Consider the following 16,388-nt stretch of genomic DNA (forward strand, 5'->3'; position numbering starts at 1 on the left):
AAATGCTATAGTTAGAGAGTTTAAAGTCCAACATTTAATGCCCTGCTCTATATGAACAAAGGTTGATGGGTGTTAGTTCTTTTGATATTTTGTCTTTGATAGATGTTTGAAAAATGATTCAGTTGATATCCATAATGTCTATCACTATAGTTTCCCCCTTATGTATCATATGACTGCTAGTTTGTCCATGTTCGTATATTATATTCCTTTTTCTTATTGTCTTCAACACGATGACAAGTGAATTACTAGTTACTTGATTTTGTCATGGCATTTCAAAGATGACCTCGAGGACCTAAAAATCACCATCTCCACAATCAAAGCTGTGCTTCTTGATGCCGAAGAACAATCCATGACCAGCACTCTCGTCAAAGATTGGCTTGAAAAGCTGAAAGATGCACTTTATGATGCCGATGATTAGCTCGATGATTTCTCTACTGAAGCTTTTTGGAAAGATCTATTGAGCGGGAACAAGCTGACGAAAGAAGTATGCCTTTTCTTTTCAAGCTTAAACCAATTTGCTTATGGTGTCAAAATAGGCCATCAAATTGAGGTCAGTATGTTCAACTTGGTAGAGTGTGACCGTCCCATGAAAACCTCTTTCATGATTAAAAAGAGGTAGCGAACACACTCTTTTGTGAGCAAAGATGAAATAATAGGGAGGGAAGATGATAAATCACCTCTTCTAAAACACGTTTTAGAATTCCAAAGTGAAGAAGTGGTAAATGATCATTTTGAGTTGAGGATATGGGTCTGTGCTTCAAATGTTTTTTGATGTGAAAAACATTATCAAATTTGTTCTAACCATGCACCTTATCAAAATCTTGCAATAGATCGATTGCAAAAACAACTTCGAGAAAAAAATAATGGAAAAAAAATATTTACATTTGGAATTTGGAGTGGGAACATTGGGTTAGCTTAAAAATGTTATTGACGGGTGAGGCTAAAAGGAGTAGGATAATAGTAACTACTCACTCTCCGAGGGTACCAAAAGTTACTAGTAAATGTTGGAACATTGGAAGCAACAGCACAGAAAATAACAACCTATTTGCTTAAGAATTAAAATGAAATCAAGAGCAAAACAAAGAACTTGAGCACTAAAATGGATGAGAAAATCAGCAACGCTTTTCATTGATTGATAATGAAAAATATATACAAAGTTAACAAGTCAAATGATCATTACCTAATGATTTACCTACTCCCACTAATAAGAGACTTAAGCTAACTTAAATTACAAGACAAAGCAAGCTGGTATGGCCAGCTTTACATCCATCAAACTCAAATTAAAAAACTAAACAAAAAATTACAAACTTTCATGTCAAGTTACAAGCTAACTTGATCAAGTTACATATGAACTAAAATAGCAAAATTAAACAAGGCAGCTAAGCTAGTTGCTGCTCTTGAACTTAGCTAGATCGTGCCCTTCAGGCTGAGCTGCTACTGCTTCATACATCCTTCCAAGCTGCCAACGGTCCAATGTTGCATTGCAGGCCAAATCTCAACACTCCTCCTTAGACTGTATGCAACAAACACCTATTAGCTTCCTTAGTGTTTCAAACCTTGTTGTACCAAGTGGCTTAGTCAAGATATCAGCCAATTGGTCTTGTGAACAACAATGCACTAAGCAGACTTCTTTAGATTGCTCAGCTTCTCTAACAAAGTGGAACTTTATCTTAAAGTGCTTGGTTTTGCCATGAAAGACTGGATTCTTGGCTATGGCAACAGCCGACTGATTGTCAACCATGATTTCAGTAGAATCACATTGGTTCTCATTCAGATCATGCAGTAATTTTCTGAGCCAAATGGCTTGATTCACTGCTGCTGCTGCTATGTATTCTACCTCTGCAGTGGATTGAGCAACAGTTTGTTGCTTCTTTGAACTCCAACAAAACACACTCGAGCCAAGGGTGAAAAAGTACCCCGATGTGCTTTTCATATCATCAATACAACCAGCCCAATCGCTATCTGAATAACCAACCAGCTTCAGTTCCTTTTCTTTCTTAAACAACATACCAAGCCTCAAAGTTCCTTTAATGTATCTCAGCACCCTCTTGGCAGCCCTGAAATGCACTTCATTACAACAATGCATAAACCTTGCCAACAAACTCACAGCATGTATCAAGTCAGGTCTGGTTGCTGTCAAATAGAGCAAGCAACCTATTAAACTCCTATACTCCTTCTCATTGACCCTTACATGATCACCAATACTTGACAGCTTCTCTCCTTGAGCCATAAGTGTGTTTACAGGCTTGCAATTTTGCATGCTAAACTTGTCAAGTATCTTTAAGGCGAATGCATGTTGGCTAATGAAAATCCCTCGATCAGTCTGGTTCACTTCCATACCAAGGAAGTAGGTCATGATCCCCAAATCAGTCATATCAAATACCTCTTGCATCTATGCTTTGAACTCATTGACCAGAACATCCTTGCTTCTAGTCACTAGCAAGTCATCGACATAAATTGAGACAATCAGCAATATCTCATCCTTGGATTTCTTCACATAGAGGGTTGGCTCACTCAGGCTTTTCTCAAACCCGAGCTTGGACAGGTAAGCATCTACCCTATCATACCATGCTTTAGGTGCTTGTTTCAGCCCATACAGAGCCTTCTTCAGCCTATAGACCTTGTCTTCTTGTTCTTGGACTTGGAAGCCATCGGGTTGCTCAATGTAAATCTCCTCTTTGAGAAAGCCATTCAAGAATGTTGACTTAACATCAAGTTGATGTATCTGCCATTTCTTCCGTGCAGCCAAAGAAAAAAGTAGCTTGATGATATCCAACCTTGCAAATGGGGCAAATGTCTCCTCAAAATCAACACCATACTGCTGGCAATACCCCTTACCCACCAACCTTGCCTTGTGTTTGTTCAATGAGCCATCAGCATTGAATTTTGCTCTAAAGACCCATCTAACTCCAATAACCTTCTTTTCTGGTCTCTCAACCAAGTTCCAAGTCTGATTCTTTTGAATCATGTCCATTTCTGCCTCCATAGCTTTCTTCCAATTCATGTCCCTAGCTGCTTCTTCATAGCTCGAAGGCTCCACATTGGCCACATTGCATATCTGATAAACATCAGCAATGTACCTAGTACCTCTCACAGGAAGGTCATCAACATTGCCATTACTAGGCTCACTTTCAATTAGCTTCAAGTTACCTTCAGCCGAATCCTCTTCAAACTGACTTGGATTCGAACCATCCCAGTTCCAAGTCTTCTTTTCATCAAATCTGATGTCTCTTTTCATCAAATCTGATGTCTCTACTTACTAAAATCTTCCTTGTTGAAGGATCATAGACTCTATAGCCTTTCTTGTCATTACTATAGCCCACAAAAATACAAGGAACAGATCTTTTCTCGAGCTTGGTCCTTCTTTCTGCAGGTATAAGGACATAGTACACACATCCAAAGACCTTCAAATGAGAGACAGATGGTTTAAATCCATGCTACATACATCCAAAGACCTTCAAATGAGAGACAGATGGTTTAAATCCATGCCATGCTTCAAAGGGTGTCTTATCCTTGACAGCATGTGTTGGGAGCTTGTTGAGTAGGTACACTGAGTTATTGACAGCCTCTGCCCAAAATGAGTTTGAAAGCTTGCTTTAGAACAGCAAGCACCTAGCCATATCCATTACAGTCTTATTCTTCCTATCACACACTCCATTTTGCTGAGGAGTGTACACTGTGGTTAGCTGATGATGGGTCCCAGCCTGCTCACATAGCCTCTTGAATCTATCAGACAGATACTCAGCCCTATTGTCTGTTCTTAATGTCTTGATCCTACAACCAACTTGGTTTTCAACCATGGCTTTAAACTTTCCAAAAGCTTCAAACACATCAGACTTCTGTTTCAAGAAGAAAATCCAACAGAATCTGGTCAGATCATCAATGAAAAGTACAAAGTACTTACTCCCATTCAGTGAAGGGGTCTTCATAGGGCCACAAATGTCAAAATGCATCAGCTCAAGCTTCTCTCGAGCTCTCCATGCTTGATCAACTGGAAAAGGAAGCCTAACTTGCTTGCCAAGTTGACAGACATCACAAACACCTTCAAGTGGCTCGACCTTGGTCATATCCTCTGCCAAACCAAGCTTATGCAGCAAATCAAGTGACCTGAAATTGGCATGGCCTAGCCTCCTTTGCCATAGGCCAGCACTGTCACTTTGGCTCAAATATGCCCTTTTTTCAAGCTGACTAACATCTAACATGAAACACTTGTCTACCATAGGTATTATGGCAATTTCCTGACTAAGAGAATCTTCAATAACACAGGAACCACTCCTAAAGAACAAAGAATAGCCTTTTTCAACCAACTGACGAATACTGAGTAGGTTTTGGTCAATATCAGGCACATACAACACATCAGTAATCAGCTTGTTGCCTGAGCTTGATCTGATCAACACATCACCCCTGCCTTTAGCTTCAATTATGCTCCAATTGCCAATTCTGATCCTTGAGCTAAAACTCCTGTCAAGCTCCTTAAACAGGTTCACATCAGCAGCCATATGATGTAAGCAGCCACTTTCTACAAGCCAACTACATTTGGCTTTGCTTGTGGTTGCAAGGGAAGATGCACTGAAAACATGCTCCTCCTGAGCTTGTTGATCCTCAGCAGGATGTGCCTGATCTTGTTGCTGTACTGGTATTTTGCCTTTGTTCTTACAAAGTTTCTCAACATGACCATATTGCTTGCATTTCCAGCATTGAACATCTGGTCTTCTCCAATAGTTTCTTTCTGATTGTGTGGTTCTTTTGCAATGAGTGCATGGTGGGTAGCTCCTCTTGCTTGAATCCCTTCTAAATTTTTCCTTCTTGTCAATCCAAGGCTTCTTGCCTTTTTTATTTGCACTGGAGCTCTCTTTGGCCCTTGCTTGGAAGGCTCCCTCAGAGTGTTCTTCTTGCCTATTAGCCCTTCTCTGCTCCAAAGCATAGAGTGAGTTCACCAATTCTGATAGAGAAATAGTGGTGAGGTCTCTCGAGTCCTCCAATGAGGATATCTTAGACTCGAATCTCTCAGGAAGTGTGGTGATAACCTTCTCCACCACCCTACTTTTCAGCAAAGTCTACACCAAGCAACCTTATATTGTTCACTGTGGCCATTATTCTATCAGTATACTGTAACACCCCTCACCCGTATCCGATGCCGGGACGGGGTTCGAGGTGCTACCTGACTTTTACTAACACTTTCATACTAAACAGGGCCATGAAATCTCAAATAGTTAAAAACTTTTCTTTTCACATACAACCTGTCCCATATACGGGCTTACGAGGCCCAAAACATACATCTGGAGTGGTTCAGGACCCAATCGAAAACTCATGAAAAACTTAAAAAAAATCTCTTGCGTTAAGGCTTCACACGCCCATGTGCTCAGGCCGTGTGGCCAGAAATAGGCTAATTATTAAGCCTTTTATCACTCTCACACCATATGCATAGATACATACTTATCCAATAACATACAACGTGACATAAATGAGCTCTTAAACATCTACAAACATGTTATGCTCAAGTTATTTTCTTATGCAATAAATATTATAGAATTTGCCCATATCATTACCACATACTAGACATAACTATCATTACATCACAAACCATTCATGAAGCATTATTAACTATTTACCAATCATTTAATCTTGCATTAGTTACTAGCTCATCAATGAATCTCAATTCAATCTCTAGGCATACATGTTGTAAGCCACATCACAAGAAATAATAACATAAATGCATAAGAATAATCATATGGGCCCATAACGATATTAGCCGACATAGGCCAATTTACATAACTAATACTACCTTAATAACAAGCCAATGCCTTTGGCTAAATCAAAATATTGCATACTCACATTAAAACCCTATACATGCCATAGACTCGAATCACTTGAGTTTACTTACTCCAATAACGTTAACTCGATAGGGTGATAATATCTCTGACGGCCTCCAACCCGAGCTAACCTGGAAACTCTAAAAAACATGGGAAAGAAGGGGGGTAAGCTTTCGCTTAGTAAGTTCATATGAAAACAATAAGCAACTCATTAACTTGTTTTATCAATGTTTACAACATATTCTCAAGTTCACTGCAAGCTATCTTCCTGAGCAATAGTCACTAAATTATTTATATCTGGAGCTACGAAACTCCGAATTAAGTTCTGTTAATTTTCCCTAAAACTAGACTTATTTTCCTTTCTTCCATAAAATTTCTAGAATTTTTGGTTAAGCCAAATAGTACAGTTTATTAGTTAAATTCTCCCATGTTTCAGGGTATGACCACTCTGACCCCTGTGCACTACAAACCGAATTTCTCCCTGTACAAAATTCCAACGACTATGCCGTTTATTTTCCCTAAAAATAGACTCAATAAGGAATCCATGCATGTAAGGTATAACCCTTAATAATTTTTTTACAATTTTTAGTGAATTTATAAAGTCAGAACAGGGGATCTCGAATTCATTCAGACACTGTTTCACAAGAATTCAAATATCACACAATATAGAATTCTTTTTCTTCCCCTGTTTCTTTCATGTGAAAATAGACTCATTGAGCTTTAATCTCATATTTTATTCTGCCTCTAACTCATTTTTCACTATTTTTAGTGTATTTTCAAAGTTACACTACTGCAGTAACTCAAATCTGTCAATGCTAAATTACTCATTCATGATCATTGTTCACAAAATTAATACAACATCGTTTGTATAATCATCACCGAGACATTCATATCACATTTTCATTTACCATCTTACCATATTGTTGTTATGTCGAGTTTTCAACCCGAGGGTTAGGTACATACCTGTTCAAAGTATCCATTTCACAACATTTACCAATACGTCCCTTTCATCTCGAGTATTCCTCCATTTGAGTAGAATTTTACCCCGTGAACAAATAATACACATAACTTGCATTTTATTCGAAAATAACCACAAAGCATATATTTCATGATAAAAATCAGCATATCATATATTTAACATCAATAACTTAAAAATAACAATTATGCTACATTATTTACACATGAACTTACCTCGATACCACAAAGGTGAAAAGACATACTCGTCCATAAATCGATTTCTTTCCGTTCTAGGTCCAAATCTCAATTTTCATCATCTATACCAATCAGTCACAATATTCATATGGGTCTAAAAATCATATTTTTACAAATTTTTATTTTGACCCCTAAACTTTTGCATATTTGCACTTTTGCCCCAATGCTCGTAAATTAATTTTTATCACATTTCTTTACTCCTTGAGTCTAGATGAACCATTTTCATAACTATAGAAACTCATAATTTCAACTATTTTACACATTTACAATTCATTTTACAACTTAGCAATTTAGCCCTTTTTAAGGTATTTTCATGCAATTTCTTTCACAAAAGTTGTTTATTAGACAACTAGGACTTATAATCTTCCATAAAAACACAGCAAACAACACATATACATTCATGGCAAAACCCTAGACTCTTTATCATCTTGCACAAAAGTCCCCTCATATGAAAGCTTATGCTTTAGGGGTTCCAAAAATACAAAAATCATCAAGTAAAGACATTAAAATCACTTACAAGCAAGGGAAATATGTTGCTGAAATTTTCCAGCTTCAAAACCCTTTCTTTGCTGCATATTTCGGTGAAGGGGAAGAGAAAAATGATAGCTTTTTCTTCCTTTTTTTTATTTGTTAATAATAAAACTACTTTGTCTAATTTTGACTTTTCAACTATTTTGTCTCCCATGGCCGGCCATCACACATTCATTGGCCTAATTTCACTTTAAAGACCCCCAATTTAAGATACAAGGAAATTTAACACCTTTAGGTATTAAAACACAACTTTTACTTTTTACGCGATTTAGTCCTTTTTGAAATTGAATTGAAATCGCTAAAATTAATATACCAAAATTAACATGCACTTATAAAATCATATTATAACACATAAAATAATACTAAAATAATTTTCTTTGGCCTCGGAATAGTGGTCCCGAAACCACTGTTCCGACTAGGCCCAAAATCGGGCTGTTACACATACTGTTTAATGGTCTCAGCATCTTTCATCTTGAGATTCTCGAAATCTCTCCTCAGATTAATTAGCTGTTGCTGTTTAGTCTTCTCAGACACCATGAATTCCACCTTCAACCTGTCCCAAGCTTGCTTAGGTGAGTCACATGCCATAATACGAGTGAAGATCACATCAGACACTCCATTCTGCAAGCAGGCCATGGCTTTAGGCTTCTTGGCTAACTCCTCAGCATGAAGTCTCATCTGAGCAATAGTGGGATTGGCTCTCAATGAAGGTGGCTCGGCATCATTCTCCACTACACTCCACAAATCATGTGCCTGAAGGTAAGTCTTCATTTTTACCACCCAAATGTGGTAGTTCTCACCAGTGAACACAGGAGGTGGAGGAGGTGTGAAGCTCATCCTACTGCAACAAGTTCAACAGCTTCGGTTTCCTACTTTCTTAAGCTTGATTTCACAAACAAACAACAACCAACAAGAGAAGGCCCTCAAAGAATTATGGCTCTTAATACCATTTGTTGGAACATTGGAAGCAACAGCACATAAAATAACAACCTATTTGCTTAAGAATTAAAATGAAACCAAGAGCAAAACAAAGAACTTGAGCACTAAAATGGATGAGAAAATTAGCAACGCTTTTCATTGATTGATAATGAAAAATATATACAAAGTTAACAAGTCAAATGACCATTACCTAATGATTTACCTACTCCCACTAATAAGAGACTTAAGCTAACTTAAATTACAAGACAAAGCAAGCTGGTATGGCCAGCCTTACATCCATCAAACTCAAATTAAAAAACTAAACAAAAAATTACAAACTTTCATGTCAAGTTACAAGCTAACTTGATCAAGTTACATATGAACTAAAATAACAAAATGAAACAAGGCAGCTAAGCTAGTTGCTGCTCTTGAACTCAGCTCGATCGTGCCCTTCAGGCTGAGCTGCTACTGCTTCATGCATCCTTCCAAGCTGCCAACGGTCCAATGTTGCATTACAGGCCAAATCTCAACAGTAAATGTCAATCCCATGTTTCGAAAGGTTTGTTTGATGATGATGCTTGGTTTTTGTTCAAAGAGATAGTATTTGAGCAAAGATTTGCAGATTCAACAAATACAGCCTTTTTGGAAATAGGAAAGCAGATTTTTTATAATCGGTACGTTTATTTTTTTCTAAAGATAACGTACTTGCTAGAATATCTCAAAACGAATATGAGATTTTACCTACACTTGAGTTATGATCACCTCCCATCCCATTTGAGGCATTATTTTGCTTATTATCAACTATATCCAAAAGATAATAAAATTGATGTACAAACACTTGTTTAGTTTTGGATTGCAAAAAGTTTCATAAAGCAATCACATCTGAGTCAATTTCTTGAAGTGATTGGGCTTGGGTATTTTAAAGATAAATGTGTTATTTCTTAAGTTGGCACGTACTATGTAACAAGGAAATTAAAAAGCACAATCAAGATGTTTACGTAACTCGAAATTTATCCTACCTCTGCGGGGCTTTGCCCAAAGATGAATACACTATAAACTTCATGGTACAAATAAATGATTTAAACTTAACACCACAACCACTTGATGCAATCTCATTTTTGTACAATCAAGTAAATTCTCTCCCAATTTATTTTAGCTATGCAAGTGAAAATCAACATTCAACACTCAATAATAGTTCCTACTATGAACATGTGTGCTTCTTTAAATTCACACATCACCCATAAAATAATTCAAGCTCTTCATAAGCTCCATGTAAAGTGGAATAACAAAGTTTCAAATGCAATATGCCTCGCAATTGTCATGCTTGAACAACTCTTCCAAAAGCAACAATGACCCTGAAAATTATAAATGCCAACATAGAATATGTTACAAATCCCATTATTTATTTACACCTCAAAAAAAGAGATTTAATTAGTTTTTTATCAGCCTTATATTTGCACATATGTGTGTTAAGTATAATGATGTTCATATATAAATAATCAAACATTTTATCAACTTCAACCTTACCACTAAATATTCTAAATTATCTTCCTTTGTCCCTGCTTGGACCTTCAATAATAAATTTGGCTGAAATTCCAAACAGCTAAAAGAGTGTCCTGCATCAATGGAAATCGTGAATTTGAATGCCTCCAAGAACCTGTCAATAGCATAGCTACCATCTAAGATAGTAATCAGTTGGCATATATTAAGAGAATACATAAATATATATAAACATATGATAGGTAAGTGCTTAAATGAAGAAAACAGAGCATATAGTACAACCATTTTGAAGGGTAGCATGCAAGCTTCATAGGCCTCTCTCTCCACATCAATTATTTAAAAGTAAAAAGCAAATAGATAAATTAGCACCTCTTTTTATGCATATAAAATGATTGAAGTTGACAAATGCCTTTCTCCAATGCCTTACTGCACAAATCGGCAAAAATATTATGAAAGATGATAAGTAAAAAGTAGGATTAAAACAAAGGGATTTCAAATGAATCACATTTTAACAAGGAAATTAACAGTATCCAACTTCAATGAAAAATGGCATCACACCCCTCACTTGGAGATTCTATGTACCACTTTTTTTCTTCAAAAAAAGATAAGGTCATCAAAATAAATAAATAACAAGGACGGACCAACCTCATTATACAACCGAATCTTGGGGATGTGAGCAATCTTCTGCCAATCAGCGCCAATGTCCTTCCGACATCTTTCCTCCAACTGAGAAATTCCTCCTATTTCTAAAATTTGCAAATTGGTTAGGCAACGCATCTCGTCCGGAAGCGATGTTAAATTGGGAAAATCAATGAGATAGAGCTCTTGCAGATTTGTTAGATGTTGAAGCCACTCGGGAAGATGCCGACACTTTGGAATAGTAACCAGAGATAGAGAGCGTAGGCTTGTATGATCTTGGAATACTTGGATGCCAGCTGCAGATAACTCCAGCTCCTTGCAGTTGCTTACTGAAAAGTCTTCAAGGGAAGTGAGATGTTGGAACACAGGAAAGAGTGAACTCAATCCACTGCAAATACAAATTCTTAATGTTTTCAATTGAACAAGATGTTGAAGCCCACGGGGGAGAGACACCAGCTGCGGGATCTTATCAATATCCAAATAAGAGAGATTCTTAATTTGTTCCTGTTAGAATTAAGTGACCCAAATTCTTATTTAAATAAAATACGATGGAAAATAAAATAAAAGTAAAATCCATATAGAACTAGACTTCTTTTATTTTATTTTAGAATAAGGTTTTTAAACCTTATTAAACTCCATCTATTTTATATTGATTAGGATAAGGTGTTTCAATCCTACTAGAATATGGCTTTGCAAGCCTATAAATAGACATAGTCTATTCCTCTTGTATTTGAGTAAAAAATTTTCGACATAGTGAATTTTCTTCTCCTCTGCCTCGTGGTTTTTTTCCGAAAGGGTTTCCACGTAAAATTTATGTGTTCTTTATTTTATTTATTTTATTCTATTTTATTTTTCACAAATTGGTATCGAGCTTAGGGTTATTCATCTCGATCACGGTAATGGCGTCTTTGAAGTATGAAATTCATTTGTTGGATCGCAACACCGATTTGCGTTGTAGCAAATTAAGATGCAAGCGTTCTTGCAGATGGATCTAGAGGATGCCTGCTAGGATAGATAAGATGCCTTCGACATTAACAGATGAAGAGAAGAAGCGTAAGGATCGAAAGGCATTAACACAATTACATCGCATTTGTCCAACGAAATTTTGCAGGATGTGATGAAAGAGAAAAGCGCCATTGCATTATGGAAGAGGCTAGAACAAATATGTATGTCGAAAACTCTAACAAGCAAGTTGCATATGAAGCGGCGTCTTTATGCTCATCGTTTGGAGGAAGGTGCGTCGTACACGAACACTTAACGGTGTTTAAAGAAATTCTCTCAAACTTGGAGGCCATGGAGGTTCGATATGATAAGGAAGATCTAGGGTTGATTCTACTTTGTTCGTTGCCCCGTCTTATTCAACCTTTAGAGACACGATTTTATATAGCGAGTCTCTCACGGTTGATGAGGTTTATGATTCTTTAACCTCGTATGATAAGATGAAGCATCTTGTGGTTAAACCCAACACTCGGGAGAGGGTCTCATTGTTCGTGGGAGACAAGACCGGAATGTTGATGATGATCGTGGTAGAACACAGAGCGGAATCCTCGTGGTAAATCTAAGGGTAGATCGAAATCTTCAAGCAGAGGTAAAACTTGCAACTTCGCAAGAAGAAAGGGCACATTAAATCTGAGTGCTATAAGCTACAAAATAAGATTAAAAGGAGGTGCGAATCAAAAGGAAAACAACGAGAAAAATTCGGTGAAGGCGATGTTGTAGAAGACTACAGCGATGGTGAACTTCTAGTTGCTTCATCAATGATTCTAAAGTAAGCGAGAGTGGATACTTGATTCAGTGCACCTTCCACATGAGTCCCAATCGGGATTGGTTTACAACTTATGAAACGATGATCGAAGGTGTTGTTTTGATGGGAAATAATGCTTCATGTAAAATCGCGGTGTTGGAACAATTAAAGTTAAGATGTTTGATGGAGTTGTCGAACACTTAGTGACGTGCGGCATGTTCGAATTGAAAAGAAATTTAATTTCGTTGAGTACTCTTGATTCAAAAGGTGCAGATACACAATGAAAGTGGGGTTTTAAAGATTTCAAAGGGTCCTTGTTGTGATGAAAGGGCAAAGAAAGATTGCCAAGTTATATGTTTCTGAGGTTCTCATATCTTGGTGATCATGTTGTCGCTTCCTCTTCCTTGTCGGATGATGATATTACTAAACTTTGGCATATCGCCTAGGGCATATGAGTGAGAATGGCATGGCGAATTAAGCAAAGAGGACTTCTTAATGGGCAAGGAATTTGCAAACCGAATTTCTGTGAGCCTTGTGTTTTGGGAAGCAAAGAGAGTTCGATTCACTAGAGGAATCAATAACACGAAGGAAGCGTTGGAGTATATCCATTACGATCGTGGGGCCATCCAGAGTGCCTTGAGAGGTGGAGCTAATTATATGCTAACCTTTATTGATGATTTTTCCGAGAAAAGTTTGGGCGTTCTTCACGAAGCGAAAAGCGATGTGTTTTCCACATTTAAGTCTTGAAAAATTATGATTGAAAAGCAGACGGAAAAGCAGATAAAATACCTCCGCATGACAATGGCTTAGAGTTACGTTACGATGAGTTTAATAGATTGTGCAAGTCGGAAGGATCATGAGACACTTGACGATTCGTCATACTCTCTGACAAAAGCGGCGTTGCGAGCGAATGAACGAGCGATCATGGAGAAGGTTCGATGTATGTTGTCAAATGCCAACTTACAAGTCATTTTGGGCGAAGCGACCTCTCTGCATGTTTTTGATCAACCGATCTCCATCCGTTGCCATTGAGAAAAAGACTCCACAAGAGGTATGGTCTGGTAATCCTGCTAATTATTCTGATTTAAAGATTTTTGGGTGTCCTGCGTATGCTCATGTTGATAATGGAAAATTGGAACCGAGATCCATTAAATGCGTTTTTCTTGGTTATAAAGTTGGTGTAAAAGGCTATAAGTTATGGTGTCCTGAAAATAGAAAAGTTGTGATTAGCAGAGATGTTGTTTTGATGAAGCGCTATGCTACCTAACTTATCTCTTAAAGACTCTTCCAATAAAGAAAACCAAAAGCAGGTGGAGCATCAGATTAATACAGAATCAACTCCTCAAGCCAGTACAAAAATTGAGAATAGAGTTGCTTCTTCACCGCAATACTCTATCGCCAAAAACAGGACAAGAAGAGAAATTAAACCTCCAAAGAAGTATGCCGAGGTTGATCTAGTTGCTTATGCTTTAAATGTGGCTGAAGATATAGATGCGAATCAAGAGCCATTTAATTATTCTGAGGCGATTAGCTGTGAAGACTCAGAAAAGTGGATGTTTGCTATGCAAGAGGAGATGGAATCACTCCACAAAAACAGAACATGGGATCTTGTAAAACTTCCTAAAGGTAAAAAGGTTGTTCGTTGTAAATGGGTGTTTAAAAAGAAAGAAGGACTCGGGAGTTGAAGAACCGGATATAAAGCAAGGCTTGTTGCAAAGGGTTACAGATCAAATTCCGAGTGGACTTCAGATGTGTTCTCTCCAGTTGTTAAGCATAGTTTGATTCGAGCTTTGCTTGGTATTGTGGCCATGCATGATTTGGAGCTTGAGCAGTTAGATGTAAAAACTGTATTTTTGCATGGAGAACTTGAGGAAGATATTTACATGCAACAACCAGAGGGTTTTATAGTCTCGAAAAAGAGGACTATGTTTGCTTCTTTGAAAAAGTCCCTTTACGGTTTGAAACAGTCACCAAGACAATGGTACAAGAGGTTTGATTCCTTTATGACTTCTCATGATTTCAAAAGAAGTAGTTTTGACAGTTGTGTCTACTTTAAGAAAAAGCAGTGATGGTTCTTTGTGTATCTACTTCTTTATGTTGATGACATGTTGATAGCGACAAAAGATAAAGAGAGATAAGAAAGGTTAAAGCCAAACTAAGTGAAGAATTTGAGATGAAAGATTTAGGACCAGCAAAGAAGATACTTGGTATGGAGATTCTCGAGATAGAAAAGCAAGTAAATTGTACCTAAGTCGGAAGGGTACATTGAGAAAGTTCTTTTGAGTTCAATATGCAGAGTGCTAAGCTCGTTAGTACTCCTTTAGCGACCCATTTCGGACTTTCATCGGCCTTATCTCCTCAATCGATAATGAGATTGAGTACATGTCACATGTTCCATACTCTAGTGCGATGGGATCTCTCATGTATGCTATGGTTTGTTCACGTCCGATTTATCATATGCACGGTCAAGGATTAGCGAGATACATGGCGAATCTCGGTAAAGAACACCGGAAAGCGATTCGATGGATTTTAAGATACTTACGAGGCACTACTAATGTTTGCTTACAGTTTGGAAGAACTAAAGATGGAGTTATAGGGTATGTTGATGCTGATTTTCTTGGAGACCTTGATAGAAGAAGATCTCTCACGAGTTACGTCTTTACAATCGGAGGTTGTGCAATTAGTTGGAAAGCCACTTTGCAAACTACGATCGCTTTGTCTACCATGAAGGTGAGTACATGGCGATTCTCGAGGCTTGTAAAGAAGCTATTTGGTTGAAGGGACTATTTAGTGAACTCAATGAAGACCTTCAAATCAGACGATGATTTTGTGACAATCAGAGTGCCATCTTTCTTACAAAAGATCAAATGTTTCATGAGAGAACAAAACACATTGATATTCGGTATCATTTTGTTCGTGATATTATTACTCGTGGTGATATTGTTGTGAGCAAAATTAGCACTCATGAAAATCCTGCAGATATGATGACTAAGTCACTTCCTATAACCAAGTTTGAGCATTGCTTAGACTTGGTTGGTGTTCATTGTTGAAGTTAAACCCTTAAGGGGTTTTTGGAAGAGGTGAAGAACTTGTTTATTGAAAGTTCGCGATGAAGAACTTGTTCATTGAGAATTTGTGTCAAGGTGGAGATTGTTAGAATTAAGTGACCCAAATTCTTATTTAAATAAAATACGATGGAAAATAAAATAAAAGTAAAATCCATATAGAACTAGACTTCTTTTATTTTATTTTAGAATAAGGTTTTAAACCTTATTAAACTCCATCTATTTTATATTGATTAGGATAAGGTGTTTCAATCCTACTAGAATATGGCTTTGCAAGCCTATAAATAGACATAGTCTATTCCTCTTGTATTTGAGTAAAATTTTTCGACATAGTGAATTTTCTTCTCCTCCGCGTGGTTTTTTTCCCGAAAGGGTTTTCACGTAAAATTTATGTGTTCTTTATTTTTATTTATTTTATTCTATTTTATTTTTCACAGTTCCCATTGTAAGCTCTCTAAATCAACCTCCTTGCAATCACTTATTGCTAAAGTTTTAAGGCCCGTGAGATGTTGCAGGCACTCATCTAGCGTGTGAGTGTCCAATCCCTCAATGTTGACTGCATGGAAAGATTTCAATTTGGAGAGAGGAAGAGAAGAGGTTGAACTTGATGGGGTCTTAGCATTCATGTTTATCTTGATAGTCTGCTTTAACGGCCTTGAACGGGTATTCCTCAAGTATAGCTCATCGAGTGAAGGATACAACGGCATTGAAGTCAAAGGGCAATTTTCAAATTTGTAAACAGGAAAGACAAGGAAATGCCGTGGTTGATGTTCCCATAACTGTTGAGTCGTCCTCGTTGGAATCATCATCGATTGGTTTTGTCGTCCTCCACCAACTCTTCATATTCGGGCAGTCCGAGAGCCAAAGATACTTAAGCGATGGGAAGAATGATTGTGCTTCTCCTTGACTTCCTTTTGGGCTATTATCATCCATGTACTCCAGCTCAGTTAAATTATATATTTCTAG

The 16,388-nt window shown here is 37.4% G+C and overlaps 1 long non-coding RNA gene across 1 annotated transcript; it reads right to left on the reverse strand.

The window, feature by feature from the left end:
- Positions 1–5,491: 5,491 nt before the first annotated feature.
- On the reverse strand, positions 5,492–7,642 carry LOC128284401 (uncharacterized). The gene is made up of 3 exons (XR_008274834.1): positions 7,543–7,642; positions 7,005–7,087; positions 5,492–5,953 (listed from the first exon to the last, which is right to left on the reverse strand). It is a non-coding gene; the product is annotated as an uncharacterized LOC128284401 (long non-coding RNA).
- Between the last annotated feature and the right edge of the window lie 8,746 nt (positions 7,643–16,388).

The sequence above is a fragment of the Gossypium arboreum genome, chromosome 11, assembly GCF_025698485.1.
Source record: "Gossypium arboreum isolate Shixiya-1 chromosome 11, ASM2569848v2, whole genome shotgun sequence".
Lineage (NCBI taxonomy): Eukaryota > Viridiplantae > Streptophyta > Magnoliopsida > Malvales > Malvaceae > Gossypium > Gossypium arboreum.